Raw genomic sequence first — 8,304 nt, 5'->3', positions numbered from 1 at the left:
TATCAAACACCTAATGTGCAATAAAAGTAGACATCACAAAATGCTAAAATTAAAGAAAACCCACAACTATCATAAGTGAGAAATCAATAAGAGCAAGCAAGATCAACACGAAAACATGAAAGTGCATTAAAAGGGAATTGGATCCAACAATATTCATCAACATACAAGAGAGCAAAATGAGAAATTAACATTACAACTAAGAAAGTCAAGATGTAGAAATGAGAAATTGTAAAAGAAACAAGATGAAATCAAGTAATTAATTCAAGATCCAATACAATTTAACCTAATCCTAACCTAATTCTAGAGAGAAGAGGGAGCTTCTCTCTCTAGAAAACTAACTAAATGCTCATGTTGACTAACTAATTGCTCTCCCTTTGCTTGGACTTCAATTCTGCATGAAATACACTCAGAAACAAGTTGGATTTGGGCCTGGGCAACTCAGAAATCGCCCCCAGCATTTTGCCTTTAAGTGAGTCACGTGCGAGTATCGGCATGTACGCACCATGTGCGCGTGCGCGTCGATTGGCTATTTCTTCATCCGCGCGTACGCGTCATGTACGCGTGCGCGCCTTGTACACTTGCGCGCCCATCGATGCATTCTCAATCCTTGTTTCCTCATGCATTCTCCACTTTGTATGCTTTTCTCCTCATTTCTTCTATCCAATACTTGCCTTATGAACCTGAAATCACTCAACAAACACATCAAGGCATCGAATGGAATTAAAGTGAGTTAAAATCACCAATTTAAGGGCCTAAAAACCATGTTTTTACACTTAAGCATAATTAAAGGGAGAATTACAAAACCATGCTATTTCATTGAATAAATGTGTGAAAAGGTGATAAAATTCCCTAAAATATGCACAAGATAAACCATAAAATTAGGGTTTATCAAATCTCCCCACACTTAAACTAAGCATGTCCTCATGCTAAAATCAAGGAAGAAGCGAAGGGGTATCAACATTTATTCAATGCCAACTAACTAAATGCAATCTATCTATAAGCAACCTATTTACATGAATGCAATGGCTCAGTCAAAATAAATCAATCTCCAAGAATACACATGCAAGCACAAGGGCTAAGGCAATAGCAATCAAAGCAAACCACAATTGAATTGAATCATTGAAAGATTTTACAAACTTGCAAGAAAATATGATCATGGGTGGAAGCATGTAATTGAGCGATCGAACCCTCACCGGATGTGTATCCGCTCTAGGCACTCAAGTGTATGGGGTTGATTCACTCAATTCTCCCCTAATCATGCTTTCTGAGATTTGTTTCTCATCTAACAATCAACGATTACTTTATGCATGCATACAAATATCATGAGGACTTCCCCATAGGTTGTAATGGGGCTAGGGTCAAGGTAGGGTGCATATGGTCAAGTGAGCTTGAGATTTGAGTCTTTGATTAACTTAGACTTCCCACCTAACCTATGACAACCTATACAATTCTAAACAACCTAGCTATCCATTCTTCACTTTTCTACACACTCATGCATTCTCTTTTGATCACCACACATATGCATTGATCATTATTGAACTTCACCTTGGGGCACTTTGTCCTCTTTTTATTGCTTTTCTTTTTCTTTCTTTTCTATATATTTTCTTTTTCTTCTTATATATATATATATATTTTTTTTTTCTTTTTGTTTTTCTCATTTTTTTATTTTTTTTTTCAAACTAAAATATATACAAGAACATCAATGCATATTTTTTTTTTCAAACTAAAATATATACAAGAACATCAATGCATATGGTTTACAAATGATTAATACATGAGTATGTACCCAATTCCCAAGATTCTCAACACAAATACAAAAACACACTTTTATCTTTACCCAATGTTCCCAACTCTCCCAAAATCAAATAATGAACACTCTCACTAGCCTAAGCTAATCAAAGATTCAAATTAAGGACATTTATTATTTTTCACTTAGGCTTGTAATGTGTTACACTTATGAACAAATAGGTTAAGCATAGGCTCAAATTGGCTAACAATGAAAAAAAAAGGTAGGCTATTTGGGTAAGTGAGCTATTTGAACAATGGCCTCAATCATATAAATGCATGTATACACAAAGTAATGGACATAAAGAATCAAACAAATCAAAGATTACAATCATAGGAAGAGAATAATGCACACAAGAATGAATATAGTGGTTATAAGATGTAACCACACAATTAGACTCAAAACTCACATGCTTGTATTTTTTGCTCAAAACATGATCCACAGAGTGTATAAATCAAGCAAGTCCTAAAAAAAAATTTCAATCAATTGGGATGATGTCCTAGAAATGGATTTCTTGAAAATTTTCATCATATTAACCAAACTTATTCTAATACAATGTTGTGATTTAAAAAAAAATTCTTAGTTTACCCCTTTTCCAATCAAAGCAAATTTCATACGCAAAGGGGGTCAACTAGGTTTCAACAATTCACAATGTTTTTCTAGTTCACAACCAGAAAGGCTAAAATAACTATATAATAAAAATCCAACCAAAATATGGACTGTATACAATCTAAGGTGCAAAATGCGACGACTAAGATATAGTAATCCCAAGATAACAAATATATACGATAATCTCAAAGATAAAGTGCAAAATGAAATAAAGTAGCAGAAACTAGAAGATAAATGTCCGAAAGCTCACCACACAAATGCTATCCACCGGTCACGAACGGTGACCTCCCCACACTTTAGGATGAAGCATCGTCCTCGATGCTACTGCTGAAGCATGGGCTGGAGGTCAACAGTTGCGTCGGGCAGTGGCTTAGGCTCAGGCTATGGCTGTGGCTTTGGCTCAGGCTGTGGTACTGGCTATGAGTCCTTAGGGGCTGCTGAACCTCTGTAGTGGCCTGTGTCTCTGGGGGTGCCTCCTGCTGAGTCGGCTCCTCGACATGCTGCTCCTCGTGATTCTGCTCATCGGAGGCGGGAGAGTCTGGGAGCGGAGGTAGCTCAATGCCCTGCGATACAAACACCTGGTCTATGCGATCGAGACGTCACATGATACGACACTCGCTGCGCTCCATGAAGCGAAACAGGCGCTGTACTAACAGGTATGTCGGCTCAGGTGCTGGCGGTGATGCCAAAGGTGCTGCAGCTGCTGAAGCAGAGTAGGGTCCTGCTGCTGCTGCGAAAGATGAAGACTGAGCTGCCTCCACCACTGCTCTAGCTCGAGAATGGCATCTGGGTGGAGGCTTCTCGTGCACCCACCCACTCCACGGAATAGTAGCCTCCTTGTCGTTGTCATCTGGGGATGGTGGTGTCACGTCATCGTCCATCCAAGGGACATCGGCTAGCTCAATTATGCTGGTGACTAATGTAGGAAATGGTAATAGGCCACGGATGTGCACTCGCCACATGCTCTGCCTGATCAACCGAGGGAAGTCTACTTCTTTTCCTTCCATGACACAGCCAATCAGAACCAGCATATCCATCGGAATCTCGGAAAAATGAGTGGTGGGCAGGACATAATGGGCGAATATCTGCTGCCAAGTCCTAGCCTCTCTCGATAGATAAGTGAATAGCATCCCCTTGGGTTTCTTGTTGCCAGAATCTATCATCCAAGGGGCATCCGCTGTGGCAATCACACGCTTCAGCACCTCATAATCAAAGGTCATGCAGTGGATAGCTATCTCGGCCTGCTGATAGGCGCATGTGTCACCAGTACGAGGTCGGCAAAGCAATGCCTCCCCAATAGCTGCCTCAATAATCAAGATCTCCCTACCCCGTAGGTGGACTGAATCAAGAGTTGCGCAAAAGAAGTTGCAGTAGAACTCCTTCACCCACGAAGTGTTTATCCTTCCGAAATCCCTATCAACAAAGTCCAAGCCCAATTCCAGAATACGGGTATTGATGGCGCGTATCACGTCGTTGGGAAGGACCAGTTTCTTCTCAATGTTCAGATTTGTCTTCCGATATTTAGGGAAGCGAAGCTCACAATAGAGGTTGGGAGATTTGGTTGGGTCAGTGGACGGTAGCAGCTGATTCTCCTTATCCATGTCATTCAGCGGATTTTTAGCATAGTTGGCATAAGGGGAAGGGGTAGAGGCTTTAGAGCGCTTCCTCTTCTTTGAGGTAGTAGCTATGGCTTTTCTTTTATCCGACATCCTAAAAAACATATGTGATATGATATAAGCAACTAGCCAAGTAGATGTATAGCACTCAAGGTAGGACATATTCATGAAGTGAGTGAAGTAAAGAGAATTCTTGGAATGCAAGTAACAAGATTCAGAATTCAAACCAAGTCACAAACCAAGAGTTCAAACCACAATTGCACAATGCTTGTTCATTAAGCCTAAGAAACGCCATATCCAAAAGAATGATCAAAAGGGTTAAGTTGAAAACCAAAAGAGAAGTTAGTTGGTTAATCAAGTTAGAAGTTAGAAAAATGGTTCAAAAGTTAGTGATATGACGGTTACTGGCTCAATAAAAAGAAGTGCGCAAAGTATGGAGAATAAGCATACTCATATCCATGAAAAAGATGCATCATTGATGATGAAATATGAAAGTTTTGCACAGAAGCATATAAATGGGAAGTAAATCATCAATCAATGTCATGGTCACGCAGTTTTGCAACAATTGGAGTTGAAAGAGTAAAATATACATTAGTGTAACCGAAGGCAAGTTGAAAACCATTTTGAATTAAAAAGGGTTGCACTAGTGAATGCACCAAACATTTCAAGTGAATAAACTATATTTAAGGAGTTCAAGTTAAGGTCAATCGGTAAGCTCAGTTTGAGTCGAAAGTCATTTGACTTAACTTGAATCGTGAAAGCACGTGAAGGTTCAAATTGGTGAGTTAGGCAAGGTATTATTTGTCACAGAAATCCGACAAACAATGCCTTGAACTCACTATTCAATGCATATCACGAAAAACACAAATTAGTACGGAAATGCCAACCATAGTAACCTAAGAATTGAGCTTGTTGAAGTCAGGTAAAACTCAACTTGAAAAGTGTCAAGTTCAAGTATTAGGTTGCAAGTTAAGAACAAAACAATTTTCTAGAAATTTGGGCAGCATTCCGGCAGTAAGACGGATGTTCCCGGATAGCAAATAACAGCAAAATTCGCATATGAATCCAAGAATGCAACAAAATATGGTAAGAGCATGGATTACATATTTTCAAGCAGCAGTAAAGCAAGGCAGATAAAACAGAAATCAGTACAGCACACTAACCATCATTTGGCAAAGCATTCAATATGCAGAAAATAAACAAGAACGGAGCACTTATCAGGCCTAGATTCCTCTAACCACATCCTAACTACCTAACCGCATACAATTCTATCTATCCTAACATGCAGAATTCAATAGCTAATCTATTCTAACATTAACTAACAAAATTAATTAAAAGAAAGCGAAGAAATAGGACTGAAGCAGGGGAACCTAGAAACAAGGCAGAAGCAGAATTGGAAATAGAAGGGGATAATGGAAGCAGCGGAGGAAGGCAGAATTACCAAGGATGGCGGCCTTCCTCACGACGAAGCCGGAAAGCAGCGCGAGCAGAGAAGAGGTGTGAAAGCGGTGAAAACAGAACAAGTGGTGGAGGCGTGGTGTGTGTACAGAGCAAGGGGAAAGGGGAGAAGAGGTGTGATCGGTGATGGGTGTTGGGTGCTCGCCGGCGGCAATGGATGGCCACGGTGGAGAACAAAGAGGGGGGGGGAGTGGCGAGAGTGGGTAGTGGACTATGAGAGTGAGAAAGAGAGGGAAAAAGAGAGAAGGAGGGAATAGAGGTGATGGCGGCGGCAACTGACGGCGAAATGTGGACGCCGGTGGTGCTCGTCGATGGTTGCAGAGAGGATGAAGGGTGATGGTTATGGAGGGAGAAGAATAGGGAAAGACGTTGGGGCAGAAGGTGGAAGAGTGCGCGACTGCACTAGGGTTCTCGCGTCCCTGGGGTTAGTTAATTTGAATCCATGCGTGCGCGCACCATGCACGTCCGCGTGGGTGGGAAAAATAAGGAAGGGGCACGGAGGCTTGATGCGTGGCAGAAATTAGGCCAATTAAGAGATTGTAACATAAGAACAGCGTTGCGAGTATAGTTCCTAACTAGCTAAAATCTGCCTCATCAATTTAGAAAGGTTGTCACAAATTTAGAATAAAAATATTGGGAGTATGAGTCCCAGGTCGTCTCCCAACGAGTTGCCAAAAGAGGGTGCTAATTTATTAATCAGGAGTTTCCAAGAGATTTTGAGATTTGAATGACAGAAAATAAATAATTGTAATTAAAAGAAAATTATATATCCTAATTAAAAAGCCTTGACTAGGGGAATGATTAATCGGAAGTTCTATCCTTGTTGGGATCTCTTAAGTGTAGTATCAAAAAGGTTGTTGTTTTCACTTAGTTAACCCTTACTAAATAAAGAAAAGTCAAGTGATTGAGCTAACTCTTATTCGCAAATCCTAGTCTTCTCCCTTGGGAAGGTCTAGCGTTAGTAAATACAGAACTAGCCAACAACTTCCAGTTAATCATCACTTAAGCCTTCCAACTCAAGTGTCTCCTTTTAATCAACCCCATGTCAAGTAGGGAATCTACTCCATTGACATGAATATAACGCTCATAGAAATATAAGAAGAAGACATGATAAATTAAATAAAATAGGGATTGAAAATTAATTAAAAATAAAAGTAATCCTTTGCATTAATAAATCCAAAATAATCCAATTACCACTCTAAACAAGAATTAAGAATATGGAATAAATAAAAGAGCAAGTAAGGAAAAAACTAGAATAGTATGTTCACCGGAGGTGATGACTCTTCAATATCCCAAAAGCAAAAGCAATAAACTAATAAAAAGTGAATGTAAAGAAAACATAGAGGAAGAGTAGATTCTATCTAGATGCAGAACTAAAACCTAAAAACTATCCTAATGAGAATGCGTCTTGAGTCTCTGCACGTTCCCTGGCTTTAATTTGTGTTTCTGGGCCAAAAACTGGGTCAAAACGCGGCCCGAAATCGCCCCCAGCGTTTTCTGTTATTTCTGCAGATTGCGCATGTCACGCGTACGCGTCAGTCACGCGTACGCGTCGCTGGTCGTTTTGGCGTGTCACGCGTTCGCGTCAAGCACGCGCACGCGTCATCTTGCAGAACTCCAATCCACGCGTACGCATCAGGCACGCGCACGCGTCGCTGCAAATTTCTTTATATCGCGCGCACGCGTGAGCCATGCGTGCGCGTCGATGCTCGCTGGTTATCTCCTTAGTTTCTTGTGTACCTTTCATTTTTTTGCAAGCTTCCTCTCCATCTTCTAAGCCATTGCTACCCTATAAAGCCTGAAACACTTAACACACGGATCACGGCAATGGTATAAAGGAGAATTAAAATACACAAATTAAAGATCTCTATGAAGTAAGTTTTCAACCATAGAATAAAGCTTAGGAAGGAATTGTAAAATCATACAAATCATATGAATAAGTGGGTAAAAACTTGGTGAAACCACTCAATTAAACACAAGATAAACCATAAAATAGTGGTTTATCAACCTCCCCACACTTAAACATTAGCATGTCCTCATGCTTAGCTTAAGGAGATAAAATAAATGAGTAGGGAAAAGTAAGACTCATGCAATGCAATGCAACCTATGTATATGAATGCAACTATATGCTAAAATGATTTTTGCCTACTTGGTTAAAAGTAAATAAGTTCTTCAAACATAAATCAAATTCCACTAATTCAAATTATATAGTAAAAAAAAAGTAAACTTGTAGGAAGACAGCTCATGAAAGCAGGGAACATAGAATAAAGTATTGAACCCTTACTGATGGTGTATATACACTCTAGTCACTCTAGTGTATAGGGTAATCACTCTACTCTTCTCTAATCATGCTTTCTAAACCTTGTTCTTCACCTAACCAATCAACAAGTATTTAATGTACCAATGCAAATATCATGAGGTCTTTTCAAGGTTGTAATGGGGCCAAGGTAAAGGTGAGGGTATATATATGACTAAGTGAGCTATAAATTGAATCCTTGATTAACCTAAGCTATCACCTAACATACTCTATACTCTTTTTAAATCATGCCTAGCTACCCAAAATTTTTCCACTTTTGTATTACATACTCATGCATCAACTTTTCTCTTAACTTATATCACATATGCATTGATCTTTTCATTAAACTTAACATTGGGGTAATTTTGTCCCCTTATTCATTTATTTAATTACTTAATCACTTGAATATTTTTGGATTTTTTTAATTAAAGTAAAAGTAAAAATAAATTTATCAATGCACATGGATTTTTAATTTTTCTAGTTTCACATGAGTAGGTACCCAATATTTCAAATAATTTATCAATTGTATAACACATTCC

The sequence above is a fragment of the Arachis ipaensis genome, chromosome B1 (assembly GCF_059453495.1).
Source record: "Arachis ipaensis isolate K30076 ecotype BB chromosome B1, ASM5945349v1, whole genome shotgun sequence".
In the NCBI taxonomy this organism is placed as follows: Eukaryota; Viridiplantae; Streptophyta; class Magnoliopsida; order Fabales; family Fabaceae; genus Arachis; species Arachis ipaensis.
This window is presented reverse-complemented; position numbering follows the sequence as displayed.